Here is a 16,443-nt window from a genome sequence, read left to right as displayed (position 1 = left end):
CTCTTTCCTGCTTATGCAGGGGGTCGGACTCGATGATCTATTGAGGTCCCTTCCGACCCTAACATCTATGAATCTATAAGGGGAGAAGGAAGATTTGCCCTCATAAAGGGACAGAGGGCTGCTTTCTACAGCTTTATTTATCCCTTCCAGTTACCAGGCCCCTGGCTCCTGTCTGCTGGTGCCCTGACCCCTGTGTGGCTGCACCCTTTTTGGGCACTAATGAGGCCTCCACCTCCCAGACAGGAGCCAGGGGCCCCGTAACTGGAATGGACAAATAAAGCTAGTTCCTCAAAGCCAGGTCTGAGTCAGTGGGCCTAGGCTAGAAGGCCTAAATATATTAAAGGGGCAGAGGCCGAGGAGGCCAAAGCCCCAGTAAAGGGAATGACATATCTGTAACACCCATGAGGTATGGGGTGTGGTAAAGGAGAGGATTTGAAGCCACGTAATTAGTCCTTAAGGGTTTGGGTGATTTGCGAGCCACAGTTGACTACAGAGGCCCAGCTAGGGACGTGGGACCAGTGAGACTGAAGTCTAGCAAAGGCCTGTGGGCGGCTGCCCCATATGTTATAAATACCATCAAGGCATGGCAAGAGAGACAGGAGAGTGCCCTAGGGGTGGAGCAGGTTACAGTCACAGAGCCGCCAGGGAGCATCACAGCCACCCCTGGGACCCCAGCCTGTTACAGTGAGTTAACCTTGTGCGTAAACTAGCTCTAACAACAGGGGGAGCAAATGCAACCATATTTTGAACAGCCACTCTAGCACTTTTTTTTTTTCTGCAGCAGATTATTGCTCCCAGTCTGGAACAAAAGCGTGCACACAACAATTGTTGATACACAGTTAAATGCAGCTATGCAGTTTATATCAGGACCTCTAAAAATTATGCCATTGCCATGGCTTTCAGCCCTAGTGAGCATTGCTCCCTCACAGACCCACTGTGATGCTACATGCCTGAGGGAATACCATAAGTCTATCGGTAACCCAAACCTACCAAACAACAAGGACCTCACCATGCCACTGCCAGATAGGCTCAAGAAAACTCTTCTGGAAATATGCCACGAAGTGCTATGATGATAACAAGAGCACCGAAGAACAATGAAGGTAAGCCTGGGAAAATACTAACCTGCTGCAGAAATGCATGGCAGCAGATCCTACAATCCTCCAGCCAGGATTTCAGCTACCAAGAAAGATTTGGTCCTCCCTGAATCACATCCAGACACTTCATGGAAAATGTGGACACTTAATAAATGAAGAATTAAAGAGAGTCCAGGTTGTGATTGTGGTGCAATTTTTCAGACAGTGCAACACATTGTGAACGATTGTCCAATTAGATTGTTTAATGGTGATCTAAAATCCATGCAGGTACCCCTGAAGCAGTGGAATGGTTATTAATTTTAGATATTAATCTATGAAAATAATAATCCTAAAATATCACACAAAAGAAGAAGCAGCCGAGTTCCTATCCACATTTACAGTTTATGCATCAAAAATAATTCACCAAAAATTAAGCCAACGGAATGGTAACATGGTACGAGGAAACTAAAAATATGCATGTGTCTTAACAGTAGCACCTGTGGGGTTAGGGAACCCAGCCCATGTATTGTCTTCAGTAATCTCTTCCAGAAAACCTCCATGAAAAACATCCAACAGAGGATGCAACTCCAAACAGGTTAGCTAGTACCACAATCTGAGTTGGTGATGAAATCGCACTTCTCCACCTTGAGGGGAGGTATTATGTTTGTCTTCTTCCATTGCAGGTCCAGGATGAGCTCTTCACACAGTCTTCTATTTCAGGAAACCTTTTTTGGTTCTCCCAGTTCTGTGTTACTATTCTTTCTCACTGATAGTAATGAAGTGGAAAAGTGGCACTTGTCTGAATGAAGCTGCTTCAGAGAAATGCCCTGCAGAAATAACTGCTTGATTTTATTCCCTGGTCTCTATCTGTTGCTCTATTGCTGTGGCATCCAAAGTCCTCTGAAGACACCAAGCCAAATCCATCTGGCTGTGTGACTACCAATACATGTACATCACCCTGTTTGTATAAAATATGCCACTGAGCTATGTAGCCTCCAGGCTGCCTAACGGCAGTTCAAAAAAGTAGCTGGAAAATACAAATGAACGGTAGGATGAAGAGAGATGACTCTTGGCAGTTTCTTTGTTTGACTCCAAGGTCCCCGAATTCCAGCAGCTTCCAGTAGGCATTCCCTGTGGACTGCAAGAATTAGCCAAAAACTGAGTGGTGAATATTGCAGCCTGGGTAGATTCAGAAAGTGGCAGAGTCAATTCAAGCAAGTTCAGAGATCTGTAGACACAATGACTAATAAGGAACTTACCTCGAATTTATAGTGTGGATGCACTTCAGTTCATAGCTAATTTGTTGCACTGAAAATGAACAAATTAACCCACTGTAACAGCCATAGATGCAATTCACTCATATCAATTCAAGATACTGTATCCACCCTGTACATAATTCAACCCACATTTTGAAGTTCAATTTTAGAGAAAACAGCTTCTTCCTCAAATATGACAATATTCTACATTTACACATTCAATATTTCTTTGAGAGTCAGCTGAAAATTAGGCAGATTGTGGGGGCCTAATTATAGGTTGATGTGTTATATAAATAGAGTGCAATTTTTCATCCTTTTTGACCTACAACAAGGCTGACTAAAAAGCAAAGCAATACAATACCTAAAATTTGATATGCACGGTCTCAGTTCAGAAGAATATTTTGGAAAGCTAATCTGATTTAAATCATTTCACTTATGTCTCTAAAACATTGTGCAGGAAAGCAAAAGGCATTAATGTTTGTAGTTTTACCTAGCACCTTGCACACATAATATAAAAATATTTTAAAGCAATATTTGAAGAAACTTTCCCCCATAATGTGGATTTATATGTATAAATACTTAAAGAATTAAAGTGACATGTAACATCATGCATTGATTTAACAATGAAAAAAATACCAGCATAAGGAGGAGGGTTAAAGGATTAGATGTTGAAATTGTAATTCTAAATTTTTTGTTTTTCTACGTTTAGGTCCTGCTGTTATTATTAATTTAAACATTTTTTTTTGTCCTTAAGGGCAATATTCTGTCTTCAAGATGGCTTTTATTGAAAGAATTTATTTTGTGGCAATTAAGCTGGAAATACATAGGGCTATAGTTGTCATTATTTAATTAAACAATTGGAAAGTTTACTTTAAGTGACATTTAAAGTTTGAAGTTTCCAATGTTATTTTACCACATTCATCTGAGGCTTTAAATACTATACTGCATTCAAGGAAGACCATGAAATTACAATTTTAAAATCCTGATAAGAATGGATTAGTTTTGTACCATTTTTAGATCTCATTACAATTTTTGTTGCAGGCCTAAGACTACAGATTGAGTATAAAGTATATTGGGCTTTAAATTCAATGATAAGTCATTGTTAGGACAGAGAATTTTGTGATAACACAGGCACAAGATTAATCCACTCTGATGACAGCCTTGCAAGTCTATCAGGAGCAGAACACAGCACAAGCTTTATCCATCCTATTGACAAGGACAGTAAGGAGAATGGGAAATGGAACAAAATTAGTCCATTTGCATGACAACTTACGTCTATAATCATATAGTTCCACTCAAATCGTATAGTAATGGACCATAAACAAAAAGCATAACCAAGACACATCATTTAAAATGATACTACTGTACACATCAACATTTCATGTCTCAGTGTGGAGAGCATAGTCAGCAAATAAAAATTAAGTTAATCTCAGCTGTAAACACAGAGGAGGTACACAGTACACAAAGTTATGCAAGTTTTCTTTCAAGTTTTGAATAAATCAAACTTACTGTATATTCACAAAGATAATATTTGGGGGATAGATCCTCAGCTGACATAAATCACCCCAGCTCCATTGCCTTCAGTAAATCCTATGTCTCCAAGGAAGCCCTCTTCTTGATAAGGAAGCTTTGAAAACCCTGAAAGAATGAGGTTTGGCAAACAATGTGAAATATGGATGTGCTAGTTTCCGTTCTAAGTAATCCCTCTAAATTTAGTGGGTTTACACAAGTATGCATTTATTCATGTGCGTAAGAGTCTGCAGAATTGAGTCTATAGAATTATAATGGAGGAAATTCTAGTTTGAAAACTAGTAGGCTGCCATGACATCATTTAAATGAAGAGTTAACAAAGGTTGTCCCGCATATCATAAATATGGCTACACATATACTAGATATGTGTAACTGTTTTACTTAAATAACTGAAACAATATAAACTAAAACATAAACACCAAATAAATATGATGTCCTCACTGGGAAGCTCTTAAGTACATTGCCTATGAGTCAAAATTAGAGTTATTTTAATTTAGTCCTGAACCTTTGCACTTTCACTTCTAAACAATGGAATCCCAGTTTAATTTCCTTTTCACTTCAGCTACAGACATTTCAGTGAAGGAAGTCGTATATGAATATCTGCACGTCTGCAAATCCTTTCCCTGCTACCCCACAGAGAAACCCCTGAACTTTAAAACTCTAGCCTATGGTGTACTCAGTACTGATTATTTCACATACATAAAACAGAGGTATTTACTGGAAATAGTTATCTTAAAATATTTCGTCTGAGAATGTTTGATTTAATTAAGGAATATTTCCGTTTTTAAAGCACTAAGCCAGCAGATCCACATAGGCAAACCATCTATTGAGTCTAGCCTGTGTAGAAGCCATTCATTTATTTAATAGTTGGCCTGGCTCTCAACGATCTTCACTTACTGAACTACCAGAAGACTTATTTCAAATATGTATTTCTTGTTGCTTTTCCAGCATAATGCTACAAAGAACAAGCAATCAGTTTCAGTCCTGATTTTGGCAATCAGGCTCATAGCTAATTAGAGCTGGCTTCAAAACCTTAGAAGTACATTTCCAAAAGTTTGGGCAATTTATCTGAAACTTCTGAAGGAGTCAAAGCATAAATTTCCTGAGCTACTATTAAAAGAAATTTAGCTTGAAGAACAATAATTACATTAGATGGTTGGGTGATGATCAGCAGAGGTGAAAGTTTGTTACAGCTCCACTCTGTGTTGCAGAAATCAGCTCATAAGGTTATTTAGAAAGCTAAATAAGGTCTGATGGGCAGAACACTGGGCTGGGACACAGGAAAGTAGGATTCTGTCCCAGTTCTGCAGTGTGAGTGACTGGGTAACACTGGGCCAACTACTCAGAGTCTTAATTTCCTCTGCCACTTTTTTTATGTTTTCTTTTATAACAGAACAGTGTTTGTCTAATGCCTATCATGACAGGGCCCCAGGCATGACTGACACCTCTCCATCCTACTGTAACACAAATAATAATAATTTTGATGATGGCTTTTCTCTCCATAGTTACTAGTGCCTGTAGTACCTAACATGGTTTGCACTACACACAGTCATAACAATAGGGATAAATCAGGCTCCCCCCATGAAACTTTCATCTAGTTTTGTACCAGCCCAAAATCTAGCTATACCTGATGATTTCATAGAGTTGAAGTACAGAAAATACCTTTGTAAAGATATAGAAAAAAAATCATATAATTTGTACTGCACCCTTATGCCTGTAAATCATAGTTCTCCACTGATTTATGCCATACACTGCAAATTGGATTGTTTCTATAGTGCCAGCCAAGACAGCTTAGCCCTATAAATTCAGGGTCCCGAAGGTTACAGAAGGAAGAGCAAGGTTTACCACAGTTTCTATAGCAGTGGTTCTCAACCTTTTTAGACTTAAAACACCCCTCATTGGATTCAAGGCACCCCTCATTAGGTGCTCATACCTTTTACTTATTTGTTGACTGCAGAAAAATAATAGAGCGCTTCTTCTGTTGTAAAAAAAAACTCAGGAAGACTACAACAGGTCAGAAAGTTTTTAACACTATATGGATTCCTATTTGAAACCTCTGGGTTTATCTTGTAAATTATGTTTGCACACCTAACAGTGCTAACATTGTGTGGCACCCCACAGCAACCTATTTGAGAATCACTGTTCTATGGTGTAAGCCTATCTAATATAATAAGGAACAAAATCTGCAGATTATTAGCAAAGCTGAAGCAGAGTGGATATGTATAATTTATTTTGACCTATCCAGAAAATGTTAATAAAGTCCTTACGAGATGCTTTTAATAGTTTTGTAACCATCTAATGAGATTGTGTGACTGATCATAAGCTAGTTAGAAAATAAAAAGAAAGAACAGATAAAAACAGCCACTCTTCAGCTATGTAAGAAGTTGGTTGTGGGCTCCTAAGGATTTGTGTAAGAGCCAATCTTTTCCATTGTATTTGATTACATAGTTTGTAATTAGTGAGGTTTACCTTGTGGTTGTTATTGTTTGTTTTTTTTCTACAATATATATTTTTTTTAATTCCGAACTGTTTTGTGATTTATGAATTTCTTCATTGAATAAGTCTCAGGAGTTCTCTTATGTGCTAAGTGCCAAATATCCTTATAGTGGCCAGAGATGTCTCGTATACAGGAACTCATTCTGACACAAATCTGGTGGAGATGGTTCTATTGCTGCCATCTTGGCAAAAAGGAATGGCAGAAACATGTTAGATGTTTCAAAGCAGGCTGGGTAAATAGGGTTGCAAAACTCTCCAAGGGTAGGGCATAAACTGGGTTGTGTCTATGCAACTGTAGCTTCTAAGCTGAACACCTACAAACCAGTGAACCACAATCAGTTCTTTGTGCTCCCCACCCCTTCCTCAATCTGAGTTCTGCTTAGGCAAGCAAAGAATCATGCCCTTAGCATGCAGATCATTAATGAATTGGAAGTATTCACTGTTTATTTGTAAAAAGTCTCATGGCAGGGCCCTAAAATACCAGCATATTGACTGGAGTATAATGCCTAAACAGCAGTTGGCAACATTTTTAGACTGTGCGTTGGAGTGACCCAGTTTGGGTCAGAGGCAGGGCAGTTCACAGACACTAGAACCGAGCCACTATAGCCACTCTTCCCTGTGGTGGCACAAGAAGAGTGCCTGCAGCGTTGTAGTTGCATGGGAAAGCAACTTCTGCCAAGGACCTCCACTTCCAAATGCCACCAAAGCCCACATCCAAGGACAGATCAAATGCTTCCATGGGCTATATGTTGCTGACCTCTAGCATAGAAGAACAAGAGGCAGCATGGTATAGTGAGTTGTGCACTGAATCAAGAGTGAGAAGCTGAACTCTACCCCTCCTTTTCCAATGGCCTGCCATGAATTCTTAAGCAACTCATTCACTGCCCTGTTTTCCCTCCCATCCTTTGTTGTCATGTCTATTTAGACTGAAAAGTTTTTATAATGAAGGTCCAGCCTTGACAGAGGTGTGGACTAAGTAAAATAAATGGTAATGTTCTAGTGAAGTACTTTCTACACCTCATCATTCCACCATTTCCATGGTCTTCCCCTTGGCTCCTTGCCCTCAGTATGCCTGCTCAATATTCCATGCAGTTTTTCATCAGTATTTTCATGTGTCTAAACCACATCATCTTTTGTTTTCTACTTGGGCTTCCACCTATCCTGATTCAACATGCTTCTTACACCATAATTCCTCACTTGGTCGCTTCTTGATTTCCCCAGAATTGCCTTTAAACAGCTCATTAATGACATCATTAAAAGAGGTGGTTCCTAGGCATGTCTACATGTGCACCCGACTGCGCAGTTCTTACTATGCAGTCATTTAGTATTTGCTTTAGCTTTAGCAAGTACTAAATGACTGCACAGTAAACACCAGTACGATGTAGTAGGGGTGTGCGAAGCGGGCCATATTCAATTCAGATTTGGCCTGATTAGAGGGACAGTGTTTCACTTCATTAATTCGGATCACTGGCCCAATTCAATTTGTCCGAATCCAAATCTGAAGATTCGACGCTGATTCAGAGAATCAGTGATTCACCCATAGACACATCTTTAAATGTTTTTTCTACATACCTCGAGGTTCCAGGTGCAGCTCGTGAATGCTGAGATGGTGAGGTGGATGGAGCCTCCCAACGGAGGCCGGGGGGGGGGTGAGTGGGAGGGAGCCCCCCCAAGGAGCACGGGGGGGGGGGGCCCACATGCTCGGCAGTGGACCTGGAAGTGGACTGGAAATACTTCCAGTCCAGTTCTGGGTCTGCTGCTGAGTGCATGGGGGACCCACCCCACGCCGTCTTGGCTCGGTGATCAGCCGAGGAGGGACCCTGGGTGCCCACCCCCAGACCCAGGAGGCACCAGTCATTGAACCCCCACACACTTCACAATGAATCCAGAAGTGGACGGTACATGCTTCTGGTCCACTTCCAGGTCCACTGCCGAGCACACTGGGGACCCCCCTGCACTCCCATGGGATGCTCCATCCACCCGACCTTCTTAGCATTCACAAGCTGTCTGGTACATTGAGGTATGTAGAAAAAACATGTATAGCTGTGTCTATGTCTGAATCACTGAATCTTTCCGAATCGATTCAGTAGGTTCCGATTCGATTCAGAGAGAATAAAGGGTCTCCTGATTCGATTTGGATTTGGAAATTTGGCTGCCAAATCGGGCCAAATCTCCACCAAATTGAATCAGCGGCTGAAGCTTCGCACAGCCCTAGTGTGCAGTCCCAGTGCTGCATGGGTCATTTTCGACCCTACTGCAAAGTAGCAGTGGCATTACAGTTTGTGCCCACTGATACATGTCATTGTAGCGACAAGCTATATCACCATAGCTCGTTGCTACAGCAACATAGCATCTCATGTAGATGTGCCCACTGAGAAGTAATTACAGTAGAAAAATGGTGCCAAGATAGGAAGAGATGGTAGAGTCAGCATATTGCCAGATCCATTGAGAGGATCCAGTTGCCAGTAGTCAAGTTCCTGGCTTTCATTATAACTAATTTGAACTGATTTGGTTGTATGAAACAGCTATAAAACCACTTGTACGTAACTGATATCAAGTTCCTCCTATATGTGAAGACCCATGGGTACCACACAATTCCTGGAAGGAGAATTTAGCATCTCAGAAGGTTGGGGCATTTCCAAAGGGATACTGGTATAGCCATAATGCTTTGATCCAGTACAGCATGAAATGTGAGGATTTCATGTGAACATACTGTTTGAATTTTACCGTATGTGACTATTTGTATATTGAAGCTTAATGTGAATTTTTTGCATGTATTTGCACTAGTAAATCCTGAGTACTTGAGTGTTTGCAGAAAGTGAAAAAGAAATGGTCACGAAGGCTGTCAAAATGAAATTTATTTTTGACTTCAAATGAATATTCATGAATAATTTCCTCTACTATTTGCTCACCACTCATATTTAATGATCTGGGAAATGGGATGAATAACAAGACACTGAAATTTGCTGACAATACAAAAATATTAAAGTTAATATAAAACAAGGAGCAAAGTAAGGGATTTCAGAGGGAGCTAATAAAACCTGGGTGACTGAATAACAAGATACCAGATAAAGTTCAGTGCAGACAAACACAAGATAATGAACACTGGAAGAAATCATTTGAACTACTTGTACATATTGATGGGGCGTGAATTAGCTGTAACCTCTCTGGAGAAGATCCAGGTTTTAGCATGGTTGTAGTGAACAACAGTAGTCAGAAAGCAAAGAGATAAAATTCATTCTTGTGTCAAGTTTTGGCCTATGCACCACTTAAGTCTTATTCAAGTCTATTTTAGTAGGACTTAATTAGTACCTATGACTTTGCCCAGGAGTGAATTTTAAAGAGTAAATGGAGAAAAATGTCACTACCTTTGACAAATCCTGCATTGACTTACAGCCTGTAGTAGGTGATGCAGTCACATTCTCATTTTGATTATTGCATTCAATCTAATCAAGCTGAAAGTTGACTCATAAAGGACTTAGAATACAAAAGATCTGGAGAAGAGCAAACGATAAGATCAGTGTCCTAAAGGAAGAAGTTTAGATTTAAAAGAGTATTTTTATTTAGCTTGAAACCCAGAAAAATAATATGGGCATATGAAAAAAAAAGTATAATGTAATGACAGGCAACTCTCATGGCTTTGAGATTTTTCAGGATATAACTGGATACAATAACAACACATATAGAAATGATGACAACACATATACATACACACATGCAATTTAAGATCACAGTATACTGGCTTTTTACATACAGACTATTTTAAAAGATCTTGTTTGTTTAGCTTTTGACAGGGCACATTTATAGCCATTCATGTTGGATATGATGGCAGATTCTAAACTGCCACAGAGCATGGTTAATTGTCATGTTGTTTGGAAGTTGAGATTAAACTATAGGGCTAGAGGTAATATTATTTTCAGGTATTCCTGCAAGCAACCAAAAAATGAGGAGGTAAATGATGCTTAAAAGAGAAAGAAAGAAAGAAAAGCAATTTTTTTTTTCTTTTGAGAAGCCTTGTATAGGAAGAGTGCAAATAAGGCTGACAGGAGCCAAAGATCTAGGTGTGCTTGAGCTCTTTGGTGAGTATATGTAGTGTGTTTTGTAGTGTTTTTTATTTTTACTATTTTTGGCAACTGGCTATTATTAATAAATCACTAGTCTTGGTGATTTATTACTCTGGTTCCCTATATTCATAATGCTTTTATTTTGCAAAAGTAAAATTGCAAAGCACTCCCCCTCCCCCATTCTTAAAAGTACTTGTAAAACAATTAAAATAATAACAGACTAATAATTAACAAAGAGCTAGATTCTGCCAGACTTGCTGTTCCAGGTACTATCTTAGTTCTTCACAGCACTGTTATTTCAAGGTATAATGCAGAAGATGGCTCTATTCCACATCTTGTATACCCTCAGAAGTCCTCAGCTCAAGTTAAGTGATGCTTTAAATTTCAGTTAGTTGGTCTGTGGGGAGGCATGGATTGAAGTCTGAATGCCACTGACACTTGAGCTAGAAATGAAGTGGGAACTCAGCTAATGTATGCTGCTCAACCAATCACTGTGCACCATTAAGGAGCTGTTTTGCAGTGTAACCGCTCTCACTCAAGCTAAATTAACACAAGAAGCATTAACTCAGTTGTAAATATCTCGACAATAAAGCAGAGAATACAGTGATAAGGCACCTTAAGTAGCAATATTTTGGAAAGAACATGATAAGACTACACGGAACATCTTTTCAACAGTCAGTCCCAGTGGATGGTATGTTTCCAGTCACAATGGAAGGTAAATACACTTAGACATGGGCGACTGGTGCCTCCTGAGTCTGGGGGCGCACCCGCAGAAGTTGATGGCAGGGGCAGAGCTGGTGAGCATCTGCAGATGCCGCTCCCGGTGTCAGTGGTGGGGATGGCCCTGTCAGTGGGGGGCACAAGCCCCCCCCTCCATCCCCCACCCGATGCTCCCCTTACGCGTCGCCAATGGACATGGAGATTAAATGACCATCCCTAGAAAATTGCACTTGTGGACACCCTTGTACTCTTGTTACCCAACCTGTACTGGGTCTGGGAATAAAAAATGAGATTCCTTTTTGGGGACTCTTAATGTAGCTTTTGCGAGCACTATGTTATTTCAAAAGACTCATAGTTTCATGCATCTTACCCAAGGCAAAGCAATAATGAGTAAAAAGAAATTGCCTTCCTTCACTAAAATATGCAATCTCCTCTGGCTGGACTCAGCTATGTAGGCTTGTGTAGGAGAGAGGGGGGGTATTTTTATTGCTTGAGAATTGATTAGAGGTACATCATACCTAGGTGTATATTCAGTCCTATTTGTCCTGATGGAATATGATGTTAGCACATAAAATTATAAGAATTCATAAGGCACTAAGGCAGGGAGTTGAGAAGTAGTTATAAAGGAGATGCAGCAGGGACTGTTTCTACGAAAGGCTTCCTCTATGTTCTGGTAAAATTTTCTCTGAATCATTTTCCTAAAGATAACTCTAGCAAACCATAGAAACTTGTTATTTTGATCAGACACTAACTACATTTTCAATTATATCCAGATTTTTATTGCCTGGAAAAAATGGCATAATTGCCATTCTCAATGACTAGCATAATTGAAACTTTTTTTACGTGGTACCAAACTATTTGGATTCCTGCAGTGCAGATAGGATTTGGTTTAGAAAATTAAGTTATTTTGATATTTACAAATACATAATCTTGAAGGTGGCCTTTTCTTTCAAACATTTTGTGTCCTCAGTTTGTTTCATTTGAGTCCCTTTCTCTTTCAGACAGAAATCTTAGTGATTTGAGCAAATGTTCACTGTTGGTAAAAACAAATAGAAACAGAACAACCAGTATCATCTCTTTATTATTGACATCAAATATTCAACAGCCCTTTTTATCTCTTTCAGTAATGAGAACAGATTTTGTGTGTGTGTATAGTTTGATATGCTAAAGCTCTTTCTGTATATATGTGGTGGTTTCTGACAGCACCAGAGTTACTTCTGCTGGAGCCAAATTCTGTGCATGTGTGAGATTGTAAGAGTGAGGAGGAAGTGTGAATGTATATTGGAACTGAGCAGCCACTGGGCTGGGGATGCTTGGATTTACTTGGCAAGTTTTCTGAGTCCCTGATACATGCACACATGCAAGCAAATACAGTCCAGATGGTAGCAAAATGCACAGTGCTCAACTATATGCCTGGAAATTCTGTGCAAAATAGGCTATCCCTTGGGAAAATGTCCAACTTCCATTTCTGATCCCTAGATGAGCTCATTCAGAAGGATACATCTATCTAAATTTTTAGATGGTTTCCAGTGCTGTAAATAGCCAGCCTGTGCTCATTCACCTTATTGATGAACATGGGATACCCCCAATATTGTTCTTAATTGATTTGAGTTCTTCTTTATTTCTGGTGTTGCAGGCAGTCTTTGGAATGAAAACAATTGATCTATTTTTATCTCTTATGCAAACTGTCTAAGACTTAGCCCTAGGAAGTCTGAACTTCCCCTCTTCATCATCAATGGGGTGTTAGCTTTATAGTCTTGTCTGCACAATTAGGCTCTCAATTACCTTTTAAAAACATTGTGAACAAATAATTTCTTTCAAGTTGCAAAGGCTGGAACATCTCCAACAATTTCTAACAGCAGAGTGATCTCTGCCTACCAGCCCACAAAAAAACACCGAGCTACTGGAGAACTTTGCTGACTGACACAAGACACTTTAGTCTGTGCAATCAATGGTAAAAATCTGAATATTAAATTTACACATGTTCACCTCCACATTGGGATTTGTTCATGCCTAAGAGCCTGATCTTACAAAGACAAATGGGTCTGTTTTCCATGTGTAAAGTTAAGCATGTGTATAAGTAATTTGAGCACTAGAGTACATTCCTTAAAATATTCAGTGAAAACCTGCTAATCCAGGAGTGGGCAAAATATAGCCTGCAGTCCAGGTCCGTGTTACGTCTCAGCTCTGTATTCTTGGGGAACCCTGGTACAGGATGCAGTCTGTCTGACTCACAAAGGACTCACCCCCCCTCCCTCTACCTAAACGAAACTGATTAAGATGCAGTGAGAGACGCACCTAAGACCCTCACCAGATAAGGGTGACAAGAGTGAATCAACTGCCCTAGGTCTCATTTACATGAGAGATGGAAAACAGAAAGCCTGAAGCAGAGGCTGCAGTGAATTCTGGGACCAGAGAAGCAGGAGAGCGCTGCATGATGGGGAATCTGTGCTTCCAATGTTAATCAACCCATGTTCACACACATCCAGCTCAGCATTTATCAGACCAGTTCTAATCTGGATTTGCTAAGGACTTTTCCCCCCCCAGACACACACACACAGCTCTAAGTTTAATAGGCATCTCGGGCCGTACATTCCCCGGTCCCACTATGGGAGGCCTATTTAAACTTGATTGACTAAAACTCGGTTGCCAGGTTAGGGAATGCTGAGGCAAGAGACCGAGTCAGAGGGGGTATGGGCAACATTTGAACAATGGTTAAGGGTTCATCACAGCATCCAGCCTGCTGGAGCCCTAATCCCAGGTGTTGTCATATCTTTCCCGAGACGACTGGTGGGAGTCCTCTCCACAAAAGGTTATGAGCACCCCAATAATTGTTTTAAGTCTGTTAAAAGACTATAGTAAGATCTGGAAAAGTCATGCTAAGCTGAGGCTTGTGCACAACAAGTAAAAATCCAAAATCCTGATGCTGCAAGCTATCTATTGTTCCTGAAGAAACCATGAGATATCCCATCAGTATATCTGCCACCCATAGGAATTTCAAGCTGGCTCCCAAGTATTTGGGTTACTCCCTAATCTTAAGTGTTTCCTGATTATCAATCAGTTTCCTGAGATGGTCCAAACCAGATAACCCCTTGTCAATAGAAAAGACAATGATTTACACTACTGAGGGTGCTTCGAAGCAGCTGAACTGAGGGTATAAAAATCTGTAAGTGTGTGTGCTGCTAGGGGGAGAAGAGGAAGAGGAAAAGGAAGGAAAAGAAGTAGAAGCAGGAGGAAAGAAGGAGAAGAAGAAAACCCCTGTGCTGACACCATCCCCTGTCGTTCTTGGGACGCTGGAAGAACAGATCATCTCTCTCTTCAAGGATTGTGCTACGGACTGTGCCTGTCAGCTTTGCAGCCTGAGTACCGTGGACTAGGTGAGATCCCAGCGTTCTCTGTCTTCTTTCTAGGCATAAACTTCTGAACCTGAACTGTATCAGTTAAGCTTGAGCTAAGTTTCCCCAAATACTTAGTGAAACCAGGGTAGTATTGTCATTGTTGGTGTTTGTTTTTCTTTTGCATGTCTATTACTACTAGTACTATTATATATTTCATATGCTTAGCAATAAATAACTTTTATAGTCAAACTGGTAGTAATTGGGTATATTTTTCCTTCTCTGCTTCTCTTTCCTCCCGTGCTCTGCAGCAACGCTTCTTTTACCTATGCTAAAGATCCCTGTGAAGCCCAAATTATTGTGGGGTCTGCTCATCAAGAGGCCAAAGATTGGGACGTGCTGAGTTTGAAACACATAAGGGGATCAGCTTGTACAGGCTGATTGACCCAGTTTGACTCAGACGTGCCCTTATGAACTGAATGCTGGCCCATGAGGGTGTCAGCTGGACACCCAGCCGGATTCAGAGGGATTCTGTTTACCTGTGTGCTTGTGTCTGACTGCATTTTATTGTTGCTCTTATGAACTGATTCTTGGCATATGAGGGTGTCAGCCTGTCCATGCTGATCAGCCCGGCCAGGTCAGGCGTGTCACGTTAATTTGTGTGTGTTTGTGTGTATGACTGATTTGGTGACTGGAGGAACCCAGTCCCATTGAGATTGAGTCCTGCAAGATAGCTCCACTGGGGGTGAGGGCTTGCAGAAGGGAGAAATACAGCTCCGTATAGTAACACAAGCAGCACATTGACAGAATCACCAAGACCCTAGAAACTATCCCTAATAAATGAGCACACCCCAAAGTAATGGGCAGATTTGGTAACATCCGGCCCTCCAGGCAATTCCATCCGGCCCATGGGCATGCGCCCACCAATTAATTGCATCTTGCCCAGCCTTCAGCTGCCCCTGCTGCACTCGCATGATGCCTGAGCCATGCCCACTCCCACTGGGGCAGAGCACTGCACTCCCACCCTCATGCGGGGAAGAGCCTCAGCCCCAGCCAGCTCACAGCTTCTGGGCAGGGCTGCTACAGCTGCTGCCAGGGGAACTGCTTGGCTCCTCCAGCTCCTCCTCTTACCCTTGCTGCAGCGCTCCGAGCAGCAGGTAGGGAAGCACCAGGGGGGCAGGAAGAGGCTGCAGCTGGGTGGGGATACCCCATTTTATCAATCAGAAAGCATTTTGTCACTTACCAGCCCATTGGCCTGGTTCCATCAGATGGGGCCCACCGCTTCTCACATGCCCCATGTGCCACTGGAGGGAAGCCCTACATGATGGAGCCAGCAGCCTTTGCTGCTCCCACATGCAGTTCCTGGGACTCTGCCAGAAGTGGCAGGGAGCCCCACACAATGGAGCCAGGCTGAATTGGTCCCACTCCCTTGTTCGCGACAGAATCCCAGGAGCTTCATGTAGTGGCAGGGAGTGGAGCCAGGCCACCGGCTCCTCCCTCACAGCATGTGGCTCTGGCTGGGTTCCAAGAGCTGCATGTGAGACATGGGGAGCCCTGCATGATGAAAGTGGGCCAGCCTGGCCCTGCTCCCTGCCACCATGTGCAGCTCCCAGAAGTGGCCAGAGCTGGGCACCACAGGGGGGAGCTCTACCTGCGCAAGACATGAGCTCCCCAAAGGTCTGCTGCGCGGCTCCTCCCTCACAGCATGTGGCTCTGGCTGGGTTCCAAGAGCTGCATGTGAGACATGGGGAGCCCTGCATGATGAAAGTGGGCCAGCCTGGCCCTGCTCCCTGCCACCATGTGCAGCTCCCAGAAGTGGCCAGAGCTGGGCACCACAGGGGGGAGCTCTACCTGCGCAAGACATGAGCTCCCCAAAGGTCTGCTGCGTGCTGCTGCTGCCACCGGCAGTGGGGGCTGTGCGCCATGGGGTGAGTTTGGGTGGTTCACCCTCTCCACACACACCTCCACC

At 42.0% G+C, this 16,443-nt stretch overlaps 1 long non-coding RNA gene across 1 annotated transcript in view; it reads right to left on the bottom strand.

The window, feature by feature from the left end:
• Nucleotides 1-16,443, bottom strand: part of LOC112549934 — a 33,365-nt gene that overhangs the window by 15,694 nt on the left and 1,228 nt on the right. The window contains exons 2-3 of the long non-coding RNA XR_003093568.1: nucleotides 3,839-3,967; nucleotides 2,333-2,381 (exon numbers count right to left, since the gene is read on the bottom strand). This is a non-coding gene — a long non-coding RNA (uncharacterized LOC112549934). The remainder of the gene's footprint in view (nucleotides 1-2,332; nucleotides 2,382-3,838; nucleotides 3,968-16,443) is intronic.

The sequence above is a fragment of the Alligator sinensis genome, unplaced genomic scaffold, assembly GCF_000455745.1.
Source record: "Alligator sinensis unplaced genomic scaffold, ASM45574v1 scaffold952_1, whole genome shotgun sequence".
NCBI classification, from domain to species: domain Eukaryota; kingdom Metazoa; phylum Chordata; order Crocodylia; family Alligatoridae; genus Alligator; species Alligator sinensis.
This window is presented reverse-complemented; position numbering and strand designations above follow the sequence as displayed.